This window comes from Rutidosis leptorrhynchoides, chromosome 3 (assembly GCF_046630445.1).
Source record: "Rutidosis leptorrhynchoides isolate AG116_Rl617_1_P2 chromosome 3, CSIRO_AGI_Rlap_v1, whole genome shotgun sequence".
Taxonomy (NCBI): Eukaryota; Viridiplantae; Streptophyta; class Magnoliopsida; order Asterales; family Asteraceae; genus Rutidosis; species Rutidosis leptorrhynchoides.
The window spans coordinates 25855914-25874511 of NC_092335.1; the positions used below are offsets into that span (position 1 = coordinate 25855914).

The 18598-nt window shown below is 32.5% G+C and overlaps 1 long non-coding RNA gene and 2 other non-coding genes across 3 annotated transcripts; all 3 read right to left on the reverse strand.

The window, feature by feature from the left end:
- Window positions 1–3227: 3227 nt before the first annotated feature.
- On the reverse strand, window positions 3228–6678 carry LOC139895871 (uncharacterized). The gene is made up of 3 exons (XR_011776060.1): window positions 6604–6678; window positions 4533–4979; window positions 3228–3460 (listed from the first exon to the last, which is right to left on the reverse strand). It is a non-coding gene; the product is annotated as an uncharacterized lncRNA (long non-coding RNA).
- LOC139903720 (U6 spliceosomal RNA) lies at window positions 4803–4904 on the reverse strand. Its single transcript, XR_011778518.1, has one exon. It is a non-coding gene; the product is annotated as a U6 spliceosomal RNA (small nuclear RNA).
- Window positions 6625–6727, reverse strand: LOC139903715 (U6 spliceosomal RNA). Its single transcript, XR_011778514.1, has one exon. It is a non-coding gene; the product is annotated as a U6 spliceosomal RNA (small nuclear RNA).
- Between the last annotated feature and the right edge of the window lie 11871 nt (window positions 6728–18598).

The following is an 18598-nucleotide window of genomic DNA, read 5'->3' on the forward strand; positions in this document are numbered from 1 at the left end:
TGATTCACATATATTTATATTATGTCATTAAATAAACTGGTTATATTATTAGCTTGAATATTATCACTAACGATATTGTATCGCCTTTTAAATTATCTAACCTCAATCAAAATCATTGTGTAGATGAATATTATGTAACATGTCCAAGTTTTTAACAACATACTTTTTCTAGCCTTTAGTCGAAGGGAACTATGCACGATTTATCGTGTCTTCACCTAACAACCATCATGCATACATCATTAGTTCATCAAAATGGGACAAATTTTATTATAACAACATGAATCACCATAAGATATTGCAAATTTGGGAAAGATCCAGATTTTACATAAAGAATACTCAAACTAGCAAATACAAATTAGCTAAATTCAAAAGCAATCTGTGGCAAGTACACATGGTAAAAAGAGCTTACACCTAGAAAAAAGAATCATAGAACCAGTAGGATTCACAAAAGGATACTAAAAAGTAAAACAGCTGTCGACTATAATGAAGTCATGATACGGCCCATGTTTGTAGTACTCAACATTACTTTCTTTCATTTTATCACTTAATAACAAGACAAAATTACACGGGGGGTCCCTGTGGTATGATCAATATTACAAACGGAGTCCAAAATTTTTTTTTCGACTTGAGAGGTCACCGTGGTATGCACTTGTTTCACGGGGAGTCCAGATGACTAGCAGACGTTAAAAACTCCATTAAAATTCATCACGTGCCAAGCACATGAGGGTAAAATGGTCATTTAGCCTATATTTGTTTGTTTTTCTTTTTTTGTTTTTTGTTTTTTGTCTTTCTCACGTGGATAATATAAGACCCATAAACTCCATTTTCAGTTGAGTTTCAAATCATATACTCCAAATATCATAACAGACTTACACATTCTAACACAAATAGCTAAAAATTCATGAATTTTGTCATTTGATTATGGGAACACCAACCCAAATCAAGCTTTAGAGGATCTGTACAACCCTCGTTATGCTTCCATCTCCGCAACCAACTCATCATCGTCATAGCATCAATTTATGTTTCAGAGCTATGAAGAAAAAAGCTATGAAGAACTATTCTCGATTAAAAGTTTCAGATCTCGTTTAAGATCTCGTTTCGGATCTGTGCCCGCTGTCGTAATAGTAATCATAATTGAAGAACTGATTTGGGTTAAAAGTGGCGGTGACGTAAACTCCGACGGAGGGATACCATGGTTATTGAACGATTTCAGGTTTGGGTTATTGATTTAATTTATACAGGTCTAAGAAGTATTTAGATGATGAACAGCAGCTGCAGAAGGTGTTCTTTGTAGGATTGGGTTTATTCTCGTTTATACTTTAGGTATTTTTTAATAGCTAAAGTGGATTATTATTTTTTGGCAATTTCAGTTTGAGAATTTTAATTTTAATTTAGTTTGAAAAAAATTTCAACCTGTTTTTGGGATTTGATTAGGGTTTAGAAATTAGGGATGAAGATGAAAGAGAAGGAAAAAAAGAGGTGGAAATCAAAAGATAAATGGGGGACCCATGAAGTCAAATGAGAGGAAACATAATGAAATGACCATTTTACCCTTATGTGCATTGCACATGATAAGACTTAACAGAAAAATTGACGGACGTTAGGCAAATGGACTCCCCATGAAACAAGTGCATACCACAGTGACCCCTCAAGTCGAAAAAATTCTTTTGGACTCCGTTTGTAATATTGAACATACCACAGGGACCCCCCGTGTAATTTTGTCTAATAACAATTCAAAGTCTCCAACATAAGCAAGAAGAACACCTTTCAATTTACTTTCTCCTATTAACCCTTCACCCTCTAAAAAGTCGACACCTTTCAATTTTAATCTAAAAGACTATCCTACCCTCAAAGTTAATTCTTCAAACTTCATTCCAAAAGATACCCAAAAGCATTCTTCTCCTGTTAATTTACTTTCTGCCAAAAATTCCACTTTCCTTAACAAAGACACATCCTTTGCTAAGAAGGTGGCCAATCTTGATGCACAACAATCAGAAGATCAATGCTTGGGTGATGATTGTAGAAGTTCTTGTGAAAAAGTTAAAAAACTTTGTTTAATCAATAATAAGGATGGTGAACCTTTTATAGAGGAAAAAAGAACAATCAAATCTACTAATCTCAATTGGATAGTAGAAACTCTCGATTTATCTCAAGCCTTTGACACTACTAGCGAGATCAATCATGTAGTAGCCCACGAAACAACCCACAAAAAAAGCAAGATCAATGCCATACAATTCGGGGCTAAAAAGTTAACTTTCAAAGAGGAATTGCAGAATTTTAGTTATATCATGCAAGATTTGGTAGACGAAGAGTCTCCAAAGCCATGAGAATCGCCTCGTGGAACACCCGCGGCCTCGGGAACAAAGCAAAAGGTCAAATGGCGGGGTCATTAATCAATTCACACCAAATTCAATTCTTAGCGATTCAAGAAACAATGGTTAAAGTCATTTCAAAACCCATTCTAAACGAAATATGGAAACACTTTGCATTCGATTCGGTCCAACAAGAAGCTCGTGGTCGATCGGGTGGTTTATTGTCAATATGGAGAACCGATTTCTTCACTCTTATTAAGAGTTGGAAAACTAGATATTGGATCGCCACCATTGTAAGATGGTGGAACATTAGATGGGTCGTTCCGAGATCGATTGATTCGTTCTCTTTTGATTGGTACCATGGCATGGGGATAAATGCCTCAAAATATTGAAAAATGATCGGTCCCGCAACAATTTGGGCGATTTGGTTAGCACGAAACGATGTCATATTCAACGGCAAATGCACATGTCGTTCAATCATTGTTTGCAACATAAAGCTAAAAGTCTTTCTTTGGTGTACCAATTTGAAGTATTGTCATGGCTTTCAATCATACATGTGGGAGCAAAACCCTTACATGCTTTGCCTATGCCTATAGTTTCTATAGTTTTCTTTTTTTGTCAGTGTTCATGTATTTCAATTTGATCTTTCAAGTTTATGTATTAGATCGTATTGTAGATCAACAATTGTAATCTCTTTTGCTTTGTTACCATTCATTGCTTTGATGAAGGTAACATTGGTTATTAATGATATTTCTTCGCCGTTTAAAAAAAAAAAATAAAAAATAAGCAAGAAGAACAACAAATGGAAGGCATAACATAACGTATGCAAGAACTATACTGAAGTAACACAATAAAACCTAACATGAATCTGATACATTTGCACAGTGTCCTAGTGAATGTTCAATTTCAGTGATACATATAATCCCATGTGGTATGATTCTACAAAATTTCAACTGTTTGTTACATATCACAAATATCTGCGTTCCTGTAACTAAACTTACAATCACTTTAAACAAAGTAAAAATATCTATTACTCCAACTTTAGCACGAACCATTGCATTCCTTTGCGTCAATAAACATATCTTTACTAAGCCAAAAAGGAAATGAGAGCAACAGGAAACAAAGCTCGTTTAAACTGCAAGAAGAACCTCCAGATTTTGCAAGACCCACATTCACAAAAATATGGCAAAACTCAAAGTAGCAAATACAAATCAGACATACATAAAAAGCCATTATGTGGCAGGTACATCTGGTAAAAAGCTCAGACTAAGAAATAATTATTATGGTACTAGTATCATTAACCATTCAATAAAGAAAATAACAGCTCTATGTGGTTTCCCGTTTTATCACTCGGTGTCAAGTTCCATATGTAAGAGGGAAAAATCAGACAAAAGCATCACTGCAGTTTTTCTTTTCACAGTTCTTACCTAAATTGACCATTTATGACAGTTTGATCCAAACTGAACGAAGATGATGGATCAATACAACTGTGAGAGTAGAAGTATGTGTATAGTGCCATCAAGAGCACGTTTAAGGGGTTCGGTAACGGTGTATAAACGGGTTGGGTCAATATGATACATCACACGAACATGTTTTATCCTACTTTTAATTTTGTAAAATCTATGATGTATAAATTATGGTTAAAAACGTAATCTGTAAATAACAAATAAAAGATCTTTTAATTAAAATGGTAAGCATTTAAATGCTTGGTAGGAACATCTGACCCGTTTAACAAGTTTGACTTCAGCTAATTTGCATATCACTAGTAGCAAAATATTGTTTTAGCGTATTTGCATATTACTGGTGGCAAAGTTATGATCATATGATTTAACAATAGATCCATAGCTTATAAGACTTAGAGCATTCACCTCAAATAACATATGTGTTTACTGTAGTAATAAAGTTAGCAACTGATATTTATGCACAAAGTTCATGATAACCATTGAACTTATAGTCACTAACCCATCTTAAGAGGTGATAATTTGTGCCGTTAAAAAAAAAAAAAAAAAAAAAAAAAGGTTAATTTGCAGGGTATAACCAAACACAAAGTATACAATGTCTCTCTCTAGAATATAATATTTCTGCTTTACCAAATACTCTAAGTTATCATACAGTATAATTTAAATAACATGTTTCTAATTGCATATATTTGTATAGGTTCCAAAAAGAAATTATATAGTATCAAATTTACTTTCTGTTTAGTGAGCTACCAACCAATACCTGACCTCTTCGTAGCTCTTGAATGGAGCAATAAGCCAGACCATGCCTTACAAATGAAAACAGGAATCGTTATGTATTACAGCAAAATTGAACGATACTATTAACAATTAACAAATCCATAAAAAGGAAAAGGAGAAAAATTTGCCCCAATCGATCGAGCGAATTCGAGCAACAACAAACATTAACAAATATAGCCTCAATTAAACGGAAAAGGGTAAAACCTGCACGTATCGTTCGAAAATTAGGGCGAAAATCGAGCGAACCAGGGAAATAAATTTGGATCATTTCTCGACTTATGCGTGTCATCCTTGCACAGGGGCATGCTAATCTTCTCTGTATCGTTCCAATTTTATCAGATGTCCCCGAAGCGACGATAATGGTTTGGTGTCTCTACTTTAAAAACCCTGTAAATGTCTTGTCAAGATCCGATGTGGGAAGTCCGAACATCTAAGCAATGAAAAGGCGATATGTAAGTAAAAAGTAAACCTCATATGTAACATCATTTGCAGCCGTGTAAACAAATCTTACCAGCAGTTATCAAAATTGCTACTTTTTTAAGAAAAAAGGAAAAAGAGAAGAGAAAAGGGAAACATACATTACTGACCACTATTGTCCCATCAATCAACATAATCTTCATTAAGATCATGGACTAATTGATCATGGAGCCTAAGAGGATCAAGACTTAAAGTCAACTACTTATAAATATAAACATTAACCATTGGCTTCCTAATAGTCATGATGTCCCAAAATGCAAATTAGTAACAGCCTTAGCAGAAGAGATATAAATAAATGTAACAGTAAAAAGTCAATCCTGGCAACAACAAAAAAAAAAAGGGAGAGATCTGAACATGATAGTGAAAATAGTTTCACGGTATTGTATCAAAAGTCACATCCCTATTAAAACTATATTACATAAACAATATAAACAGACTTAACATATCATGAAGCAGAACACGGAGTGTCAAAATAACAGAGGAGATAAAAAAGTAAGACATGTTGATGGTGTGCGATTCAAGTGGTCACCTTTCTTATATAAGCTTAAGCTAATTGTAACTTTCAAATGCCAAATTTGAACCAAACATGATACCGAACGTATGCATGATATCAATATTAGCACTTAGAAAGAGTTATAAAAGTGATTCTAATACCAGATGAGCTAAACTCCCTAATTTCATCTATCAATGATAGATGAACAGCTACTGTAATCTGTATCACAGCATTGAAATAACGAATCAGTTTTCAAATTCAACATATTTATAGGCGTATGATATAGATTCGTAAAACTGTACGTTGACACTCGAGAGTCTAGATATTTAGTGAAAACCCAAAGGTTAATCAGTTTTCACCCTGTTACTGTTGAAAACAAAATTCCTTGTGGATTATATGAACTAAATACATCAATGGCATTCATCATTTCATCCAAAGTTCCAACTTTAAACATTAAAAAGCTACTAATTTCAAGGAATACATACATATCTTGCATCATCAGTGCAACTAACATATCATATAGTTTTGGGCTTTTCGCTTACGAAAATCATTTGAGCTTGAAACACAACATAAATAGGACAACTTCATATACAACCAGAGTTTCATAAATTCATCAAAATCAGCATTCCGTAGTCTACAAAATTATAAAAAACCACACGTTATCAATCATCAACCGATTACAAGTTTAAGACATAATTCTCAATTGATAATGAACTGAATTCTACCATTGATACAAAACCCCAAATGACGACCATATGTATCAATAAGTAAAATTTAAACCCTAATTGTTGTCCTAAATCTGTCACCGGCACAATGACCCTAAATTATAAATCTATGAACCCTAATTAATGGTCTAAACCATCAGCAGCACAAAAACCCTAATTTACAATGAAGTAAATCTATCAATGTCAATCAAACCCTAATTGTAGTTTTGAACCCAAATTGGAAATCTAAAAATATCAGTAGGACAAAAACACTAAATCGTACCTTAGTAACTCTATCAATGAAAGGAAAAAAAAAAAAACGAATTACGTAAAGACAGAGCAAAAAGACCGGAAATTTAGGGTAGCAAACACCAAAATACCGTCGAGATTTTTGGCCGGAAAAAAATTTGAACCATTTCTCGATTTGTGCGTGTCATCCTTGCGCAGGGGCCATGCTAATCTTCTCTGTATCGTTCCAATTTTATCGGATGTCCCCGAAGGGACGATAATGCTTTGGAGTCTGTGGTTTAAAAACCTAAAAACTGTCTTCGCAAGAACCGATGTGGGAAGAAAGAACCGCTAGAAAGCAATGGAAAGTCGATATGTAACTAAGAAGTAACCCTTATACTGTATTTTTTTTAACTTCATGGTTTAAGGAGTTAAATAATGGTTGACCTGTAACTGTTAGCATGATGAAGATGATAGTTTTAATTAATTAATTATTATTAATTATGTTGTAATTTAGTTGTATTTAACAACTATTATGGCCTAAACTTCTACCAAATATTTCTAGTATTATATAACATCAAAAGTGAGAGTATATATATTAAGAAGTAAATTGAAGAATAGGTACAATATTCATGTTTGATCTATCATGTATTTATACTACTAAAATTGCCATCCATTTATGACTTTCTATACTTATATATATTATTATAACATGCATTCCATTTATAACTTTCTATACATATTACATATTACATATATTATTATAACACTCCCCCTTGGATGACAATTTTATTAGAGAGCAACTAGTACTGCCTCGTTAAAAACCTTGCTAAAGAAAACCCAGTGGGGAAAAAACTTTAGCTAAGGAAAAAAGAGTGCAGCATAGAGTTGACTCCTCCTCAAGTAGACATCGCTTCAGATGTTACATCTTTTGAACATGTCTCGTGCCAATGTTATGAACGTGTGTTTCGAAAATAGCAGTTGGAAGTGATTTGGTGAAAAGATCAGCAGAGTTTTTGCTAGATTGAACATATCTCATTTCAATCTGGTTGTTCTTAATGAGATCTTGAGTGTATGAGAAGAATCTAGGAGGTATGTGTTTTGTTCGGTCACTTTTGATATACCCTTCTTTCATCTGTGCTATGCAAGCTGCATTATCTTCATAGATAGTTGTTGGACTTTTATCGCGTTCTAGTCCACAAGAATCAGTAATGAGTTGTGTCATTGATCTCAACCAAAAACATTCCCGAGTAGCTTCATGTAATGCAATCACTTCGGCATGATTTGATGATGTTGCAACAAGTGTTTGTTTTTTAGAACGCCATGATATTGCGGTACCTTCATTTAGGAATACATATCCATTTTGAGATTTAGCTTTATGTGGATCAGATAAATAACCTGCATCTGCATAACCAACCAAATCTTGTTTTGATTCGTTAGAATAAAATAATCCTAAATCAGTAGTTCCTCGAAGGTATCGAAATATGTGTTTGATCCCATTCCAGTGTCTTTTGGTAGGAACTGAGCTGAACCTTGCCAACAAATTAACTGCAAAAGAAATGTCAAGTCTTGTACAATTTGTAAGATACATAAGAGCTCCAATTGCGCTAAGATATGGTACTTCTGGTCCCAGGATATCTTCATGATCTTCACAGGGACGAAATGGATCAGTGTCAACATTAAGTGATCTAACAACTATAGGAGTACTTAATGGTTTTGCCTTGTCCATATTGAAACGTTTTAAAATCTTTTCCGTATAAGTTATTTGATGTACAAGTAAACCATTAGGCATATGCTCAATCTGCAAACCAAGGCAATACTTGTTTTTTTCGAGATCTTTCATTTCAAATTCTTTCTTTAGAAGTTGAATGGCTTCATGAATCTCTTTATTTGTACCTATGATGTTAAGATCATCGACATAAACGGCTATGATCACATATCCGGATGTTGTTTTCTTAATGAATACACATGGGCAAATAAGATTATTGGTATACCCTTTGCTTATCAAGTAATCACTTAATCGTTTATACCACATGCGACCCGATTGTTTCAACCCATATAAAGACCTTTGTAACTTGATTGAGTACATTTCTTTGAGTTTTGCATTGGTTGCTTCTGATACCTTAAATCCTTCAAGTATCTTCATATATATATCACTATCAAGTGATCCATATAAATAAGCAGTCACAACATCCATGAGATGCATTTCTAAATTTTTAGAAACTGCCAGGCTGATTAAATATCTAAAAGTAATTGCATCCATAACAGGAGAATAAGTTTCCTTATAATCAATTCCTGGTCTTTGAGAAAAACCTTGAGCTACAAGTCTAGCTTTATACCTTGTAACTTCATTTTTCTCATTTCTTTTTCGCACAAAAACCCATCTATATCCCACAGGTTTCACATCTTTAGGTGTGAGAATGATAGATCCGAAAACTTTTCTTATATTGAGCGATTCAAATTCAGCTCGTATTGCTCCTTTCCAATGATCTCAATCATGTCTATTTTGACATTCCATGACAGATTTTGGTTCTGGATCATCATCATCATCATTCATGATGTCATATGCAACATTATATGAAAATATCTCATCAAGATTTTTCATTTCATTTCGGTTCCATAATATTTTTAAATGTGCATAATTGATTGAAAATTCCATATTGATATCATCAATCTCCTCTGCAGAAGGAGTATTGATTTGTGGTTCTTCTTGAACACTTTCTTTTACCTCATTATCAGCTGATTTTATTTTTCGAGGATTTTTATCTTTGGAACCAATTGGTCTCCCACGTTTCTGGCGTGACAAAGACTCAAGAGTGACATTATTGTCAGCTTTTGAAATTTCAATTCGAGCTGGAGCATTTACTACTGGTATATCGTATCTGTAAATACATCGGGCAATTTATTCGCAAGTTCTTGCATATGCATTATTTTTTGAACTTCGTTCTCGCATTCTTTTGTGCGAGGATCAAGATACATTAATTGAGGTTCACACCATGAAACATCATTTTCTTTATTTGTTATTTCTCCCCCTAATCTAGGGAACAATGTTTCATTAAAGTGACAATCAGCAAAACGTGCTGTAAAAACATCACCCGTCATGGGTTCAATATATCTTATGATTGAAGTTGTTTCATATCCAACATATATTCTCATCCTTCTTTGAGGACCCATTTTAGTGCGTTGTGGTGGTGTGATAGGAACATAAACTGCACAACCAAATGTTCTACGGTGAGAAATATTTGGCTGATGGCCAAAAGCAAGTTGCAAGGGAGAATATGTATGACTTGCACTTGATCTAATGCGAATTAATGATGCAGCATGTAAAATTGCATGACCCCATACAGATACTGGGAGTTTTGTTCTCATTATCAATGGTCTAGCTATTAACTGCAATCGTTTAATTAGTGATTCGGCTAAACCATTTTGTGTATGCACATGAGCAACAGGATGTTCAACAACAATCCCAATAGACATGCAAAAATCATTAAATGCTTGATATGTAAACTCACCAGCATTATTCAATCTCACCCTTTTAATAGTATAATCAGGGAAATGTGCTCTCAATTTAATAATTTGAGCAAGAAATTTTGCAAATGTCATGTTTCGACTTGATAATAGACAAACATGAGACCATCTACTAGATGCGTCTATTAGGACCATGAAATATCTAAATGATCCACATAGTGGATGAATTGGTCCACATATATCACCTTTAATTCTTTCAAGAAACATTGGTGATTCTTTTTCAACCTTAAGAGGTGATGGTCTTATTATCAATTTTTCAAGTGAGCATGATGTACATGGGATAATTGCATCATGAGGGATCTTTTGATCCGTCAATGGATGTCCATGTGTATTTTGAATTATTCTTTTCATCATTGTTGATCCTGGGTGGCCTAATCTTTCATGCCACAGATTGATCATTACAGGATCACATGCCTTTTCATTAACTACCATGTGTGTTTCTGGTACATTTATATATGTATAATGTAAACCAGAATTAAGTCTTGGTAGTTTTTCAATCACATGCTTCTTGTCAGTGATACTTAAATATTTATCATTTTCTGTAGTCACTGACTGATAATCATATCCATTTTGGTATATGTCAGAGAAGCTTAACAAATTTCTCTTTGACATGGGAGAAAATAAGGCATTTTTTATCAGAAAATTTGTACCGTTTGGTAACATGAATTTTGCTTTTCTCATTCCTTTTATTAAATCCGCAGGACCTGATATAGTATGTACCGTTCCTTCTGTTGCTTTAAAATCAGTGAAATATTTTTTAGATTTGAGTATAGTGTGTGTAGTACCACTATCTGCAATACAAAGATCCCCACCATTTAACTGATTTTGCACTCCAGTAGTGTACATCATGAACTTCAAAATATGATAAACAAATAATGAGTACATAATTCATCAATATATTACATTCAAAAATATGTTATAACGAAAAAATATAATAAGGAAACATATAGTAAAGTAGATATGGTATAGATCGTAAATCTACATCCATTTATTTGATATGGACATATAATAGGAAATTTATTCATTAAAGTAGTCACTTGTTGGCTCAGTGATTTTTGTATCAAGGTCATCCACAAGGTTTGCCTCTTTTCCTTTTCCTTTTAGGGATTCCTGATATTGATTAACAGAATATTGATTTGTTCGACAGTTTTTAGACCAATGTCCAATTTTACCACATCGATAACAAGAATCTTCAATATTCTTTGAAGAGCTTCCTTCAACATTATGATTTGTGGGATTGTATGGTGGTTGAAATTTATAACTTTGTAGATTATTATTTCTTTGTCCACGACCACGACCACCGTAACCATTACGACCACGATGTAAAGACCCGTCCTAATCCATCCGAACGAAGTCCATATCCATTGTAAATGATCCACAACAGTTGGTTACATTGCGAGGTACTTGACCTCTATATGATACATTTTACAAACATTGCATTCGATTTTTAAAAGATAATCTTTCTTTACAACGAAAGTTGACGACATGCATACCATTTCATAATATATCCAACTATAATTGACTTAATAATAATCTTGATGAACTCAACGACTCGAATGCAACGTCTTTTGAAATATGCCATGAATGACTCCAAGTAATATTTCTAGAATGAGCAAATGCACAGCGGAAGATTTCTTTCGTACCTGAGAATAAACATGCTTTCAAGTGTCAACCAAAAGGTTGGTGAGTTCATTAGTATAACATAAATAATCATTTCCATCATTTTAATAGACCACAAGATTTCCATTTCTCATAATTATACGTCCCTTGCATAGAGACAAAAATAATCATTCATATGGTGAACACCTGGTAACCGACATTAACAAGATGCATATAAGAATATCCCCTATCATTCCGGGAAACCCTTCGAACATGATATAAAACAAAATCAAAGTACTAAAGCATCTGATACTTTGGATGGGGTTCGTCAGGCCCATAGATCTATCTTTAGGATTCGCGTCAATTAGGGTTTCTGTTCCCTAATTCTTAGATTACCAGACTTAATAAAAAGGGACATATTTGATTTCGATAATTCAACCATATAATGTAGTTTCGATTACTTGTGTCCATTTCGTAAAACATTTATAAAAATTGCGCATGTATTCTCAACCCAAAAATATAAAGGGTAAAAAGGCAAATGAAACTCACCTAATGTATTTTGTAGTAAAAATACATATGACGACATTGAACAAGTATAGGGTTGGCCTCGGATTCACGAACCTATATCATTTATATGTATATTAACACACATAATTGTAATCGAACAAATTTATATATTATTATTAGTGATATATGTTATTTATGATTTATGTGTTCTTTTAATAACTTAAATATTTATTCATTTTATATATATTACTTATAAAAAAAATATAAAAATAGAGTTAGGTTATATGTATTATATATATTAATATAGTTAAATATATTTTTATATAAAGATCATTTATTTGTTAAATTAATAAATGAAATAATACTAGATTAAGGATAATAATAATAATAATAATAATAATAATAATAATAATAATAATAATAATAATAATAATAATAATAATAATAATAATAATAATAATAATAATAATAATAATAGAAAACTACCTCAAGAATAAGTCTAAAAAATAAGTGCACTTGTCCGGGCTCGAACCCATGATCTCTCGCTTAAACCAACCATGCCTAACCATCTGTCTGTATGTTAACTTTCTGATTTAATACCCAAAATAATTAACATAACCCGTTTCCTATGTCAAACTTGAATAGCCCAACAGAAAATATAAACGTTGGATCCCGGCCCAACAAGAAAAGCATTTTAATTCGGCCCAACAGTTCACTGCCCAATTCGTTTTAATTTGATTTAAATGGCTCGTCTGGTAATTTGGATACCTTCTTATTCCGTTTAAAAAAATATGCTCGACAGTTATCAATGGCTAAAGATCACAACCCTAATGTTTTCCTTTGTCATCCACCTTCTCTTATTCATCACCCTATCGTTAGCTTACAGTATCCCCAACCTTATTATCATCACTAAAAAAAACGTATCATTATCGATTCATCATCATTGGGTCATCATTCTCGATCACCATTCACTAATCATGAATCACCTTTTATGATTATCTCAGCGTCATCATTATCTTATATCAGTTTATCATATCTATTATCGGCCCAACAAAATGAAAAGGAACTCTCGGCTACAAAAGAATCCATTATTCCCTTGATAAACAAATCGGTCCAAAAACAAAGTGTCAAGCATGTGACCTGAGATATTTCCTAATCAAGTCCATCCAAAAATGGTGATTACTACAGCAAAAGTGTTTATTCCTTGTAGGGTTATTTAGTTAGTGAATGTCGGCCATAGAGTTTATAATTTGTCCACTAGTCTTTGTTTGTGAACCTTAATAATGTATTGCAATATAATATTCCATACCTTATTTGGTTAAATCATTAAACCGTAAATGTTTCCAGCTTTATCATCGTGGTTTGAACTCAACAAGTAGAGGAGCAAAAACGTGCTTACAGCAGGGATAGCAGGAAGTTACAGCAGCATACAATCATAGGTATTTTGTGGGGTTTTCGGTTTATATGCTAACAAAGAAAAATATATAAACCGTAGCATTGACAGCACTTTAATGGTTTCGTTGATGGTTGATTCTTGATTGGTTTTGCAGGAGGAACAACAACAAAGAAGATGGGTTTCGATGGTGGTGATGTATATGATGGAGGTTTGTTGATGGTAGGGTTGGTGGAGATGGATTTCACGATGGTGTTTGTTGTTGTAGTTTAAACAGAAAACAGAAAGAAAGAAAAAAAAATAAGCTGCGTTTTGCAGCTGTCTAACAGCGAACAGAAAAAAGACAGAAATAGCAGGTTTAAGGGAGGTGTGATGGTTGTTTCAACGATTATGATGGGGTGGTTGTGGTGATTTCGAAGGAAAACGAACGGTTATGGGTTTGATGATGGTAACTTGGTTCTTGAAAGTTAACTTGCTAATTGATAATAGAGATGAAGAAATAAAGTGAGTTCACTAATAATACAGCACCATTCGATGGATTTATATTCTAATTTGATTACTAAAGTATTCTTTCAGGAATAAGAAAACAAAAGTCACTTGGTTAAATTCAACAATTTGTACAACTTGATAAGGATTGGTAACTGATTGGAGACAGAAAATAAAGTCGGGATATAGTTGGATTGAGACACCCAAACAAAATTTTGATTCTCTAATCGTGCAAGATCTTATATATTAGTAATTTAAAATTCAATAATATTAATAATATAATTAATGATAATAAATATAATATTATAAAAAAACTAAAATTTGATATTAATAATATTATTAAAGATAAATGTAATAAGTTGTATTATTTTTCTAATAATTCTAATATTAATAGTAACTTATATTAATAATAATATTTCTTAATGATACTAGTAATAATATCTAATAATAATAATAATAATAATAATAATAATAGAATGATAATTGTAATTTTATTAATGATAATCATTATAACACTAATTATAATGATAATAATATTATTAGTAATTAAACAAATTATATATATATATCTAATTTATTATCTATAAGTTATATATTTAAATATTAATATTAATAATAACATCAAAGTAATACTAATAATGAAAGTAATTAATATAACAATTTTATCATATCGTTTTATTATTTTCACAATTTTTAGTTTAAGAAATTAATCGTATATTATTATTTCACATGGTTATATATACATATATACATATAATTATATATCTATATATTTATTTATAATCAATTGTTCGTGAATCGTCGGACATAGTCAAAGGTTAAATGAATTCATGTAAACAGTTCAAGAACTATTTAGACTCTACAATATAGACTTTGCTTATCGTATCGGAAACATATAAAGATTAAGTTTAAATTTGGTAGAAAATCTCTGGGTCATCACAGTACCTACCCGTTAAAGAAATTTCGTCCCGAAATTTGAGTGAGATCGTCATGGCTAACAATAAAAATGTTTTCCTGGCGAATATGGGTGGTAAATAGAGTTTTATCATTTCCGAGTAATATAGATTAAATGATTCGGTTACTTGAAGCGTATGAGTGAAGCTATCGCAAAAGATTGAAATAGGAAAAGTAAAAATTCGTCTTAACTTTTGACAGAGTCAGGGTTGAATTTAGAAAATAAGGTTCGTCTTAACTTTAGGGATTATTGTATTTATAATCCTCCCGTGTCTTTATATTGCTATACGTACTGATATCCACGGTTTGTAATTTCGGTGTTGTCATTGGGCTTTATATTTTCTCTTATATTTTGGATCTCTTTGCCTTTTTATTATCCTCTCGACCTCTATTAAAGCGAGCAACGGTCCAGAATTCATAGATATGAATTTCAAAATGAACATAGTTAATGTTCTTAGAAAGAAATGGTAATAACACGATCTTGATTCGTCAAATTACCAGAATATCCAGGAAAGATAGAACTATGAAGAAAATATGTTCTTGATATGTTTATATATCAGATAAAATGTAAGAGTCGTGTAACATGGCACATGATGACGTTATAATCTGTGAATCATCATGTCCCATTTAGAAACTCAGCATGACTTATTGTAATATAATAACGTTGATCAAGTGTCATTATATTATACTAACTCATGCTTCAGCTCCCAACACTACTTCAAAATCATTTATAGTTTAAACTAGAAGGTTTACAGAATATAGAAACTAACAGTTTCTTATATGATGTAACACTGATAGTGCGAAGAGATAAATGATTTCAGATAAGAATATCTTCAGATATATCGATGATTTTTAAAATAAAGGTACGATGATATCTTAGAATTTTTGAATCAAGTTGTGATGAAGAAATTAATTCATAATTCAAACTCGAATTTTAAAGAAATTTAGAAACTAAAATAGTTTCCTTTATGATGTAATATAGATAGCAGGAAGAGATAAATAATTTCGGACGAGAATATTTATGAAAATATCCTCAGAAATATCGAAGATATTTATGATGATATTTTGGAATTTTTAAGTTCGATGGTTGTTGAAGAAAGATTTTTTTTTCCGTAGGATTTTAACATGAGTACGGAGCAAGATATTCATTGAAGGTTTCATCGGATCCAGAATTATCTGGATTCTTTGAATATATGGTATGGTCCTTATATTTGTCCTTGGTCTCCTTCGTGGTTAGCTCAATCCGTTTTCCAGTTCCAACTTTTCTGAGCTTTTCCAACATACTATTCTTTATCATCAAACTTTCGATGATTAAGGTCGTTTACGGTTGTCTATGGTTTCTGCTGCTTCATTCAGCTTTTTTAACATCCAGAGTATTGATTTGTGACTGAGTGCTTTTCAAAATTTCAGAATGAAAGATCATAATTCTAAGAGATGAATGTTATACATATAACTGTTGATGTAGATATGCTGTGAGTTTCGAAATACTGCTTGCTGATTCCCGGTAATTGGTATAAAAATTATCGTTACAGAACGCGGATGAGTATATGATAGGGTATTAATGAATAAATATAGAGATTTATCAAAGTGACTTTCGCCAAAGAGTAGTGAAGTTGCTGGACGTTTACTGTTAATGTGGTGGGATATAAACAGTTCCCCTGTAACAATGGTGAAAAGACAATGTATATATCATGGTTATAATAAGGTTGTTTCGAACGAAATTCGAAGTTGTCTTGTTGGAGCTGTGACAAAATTGGCTAATTTGGAAAGAAATTGCAAAGTTATTTTTCGGTATTAACAACGCTAAAGGAGCTAGCACAGATATGTGTTAAACGTTTACTCAGGTTCCGAGAGTTTTTCAGGTGTATAACTATATGTATCAATCTTTTCTTCCGTAGATGAAGTGCGGTTGGTTCATCCTCTCGATTGAGGTGTTTTCAAGAATCATGAAAGGTTTGAACGCAGATTGTAATTGTCAAGATACAAATGAGGTTTAAGATGAAATCAAGTGGCAAACTTGAATAAATGTTTAGTTTCATATGTTATAATCAATATTTTAATTCATTTTAATTGTCCAATGCTATTAGTCCACAGTCGATAGTCCACAGTTAATAGTCTAATAATTTATATATAGTTTAATATATAATATTCGAATTAATTAATAAATATCGTGACCCGTGTACATGTCTCAGACTCGATCACAACTCAAAGTATATATATTATTTGAGAATCAGCCTCAACCCTGTATAGAGAACTCGATCATTACTGCATATAGAGTGTCTATGGTGATTCCAAATAATATATATAGATGCGTCAATATGATATATCAAAACCTTGTATACGTGTCCCGATATTTGAAGTGCGTAAAATAAATAACAGAAATTAAATGACGATAAATTAAATTGCGATAATTAAATTGCGATAAATAAAATGTAATCAGTTAGCTAGGAACAGTTAGCTATGAACAGTTAGCGTGGATTCTTAACAAAAATTCTTTTCATAGTTAAATTATTTATTTCTAACAAATTTTATTTTTCCAATGTTTTCTTTATTATGCCACTTGTTGGATTCTGATAAATCAAAATCCCAATATGAAATTGGATGAATATGGTTATTCTGTGGTGAACGGATTTGTATATCGATGGATGTGAGTAGGATAGTAAAAGACTGTTGAATCAGATTCGAATAACGTACAATGTAATTTATTAATGTGAAATCTAAATATTCCTCGGGTATTACCTACCCGTTAAAATATTTTCACCATTAACAGTTTGTACATTAAAACTTTTAATTACCATCTTTATGAAAGTATATATACATTTATATTTTCTTTAGACGTAATCACTGATTTAATGAGTCAATGTGATATTAAACTCATCAGATTTATGGCTAGAACTTAGAGTACATAATCTCTAAAACATTAGAGATTATATAATCGTCATGAAGGACGAAGATAGTTTATGTAGAACGATTCGTAGAACGATGATTATGCTTGAGTTATAGACTGCGAGGTTGAGACGTGTGATGATGTTGTTGTGGTTGGTACTGGTTATGATGCTGGTGCTGCTGATGGTGGTACTGTTGCTGTCGGTGCTACAAGTGTTGTTGATACTGAGGTTGGTGATGATGTTGGTGTATTAAGTATAGCTTGTAGATTACGCACCATTCTTGTCAGGGTTTCTATTCTACCCTCTATCATTTCTATCCATCCACTTATCTGATTTGATAGATCTTGATTATCAATTCGAAGTTCCCTAACTTCTTCTAATATTCTCCTTCGATTGGTATTCGGAAGTAGAGGTTGCATATTTTCTAAAATTGCAGTAATGCGACCTTCGAGGTGGAAAACTTTAGCAAGAAGGGTGAATACAGTGTTGCTCATAGGTTCACCGGTGAGTACATCGTTTTATCCGATGTTAGGAGGTAAGTTTGGTTCGCGGTAGGGTTCGCCTTCTTCATTTCTCCACCGAGTGAGTAAGTCTCGGACCCACCCCCATCTCCTCCAGAAAGAAAAATAACTAAATGGTTGAGGCACTTCTGGTTCATTGACTTCGGAGTCTGCTTCAATATACATCTCGAAATCGCTTCCGGAACTAATGGAATCCAAGCTAGGTGTAGGATCCATCTCTCACGATCAGTTTAAGAGTTTTGATATGAAATGATTTTCGAATATCGAATGA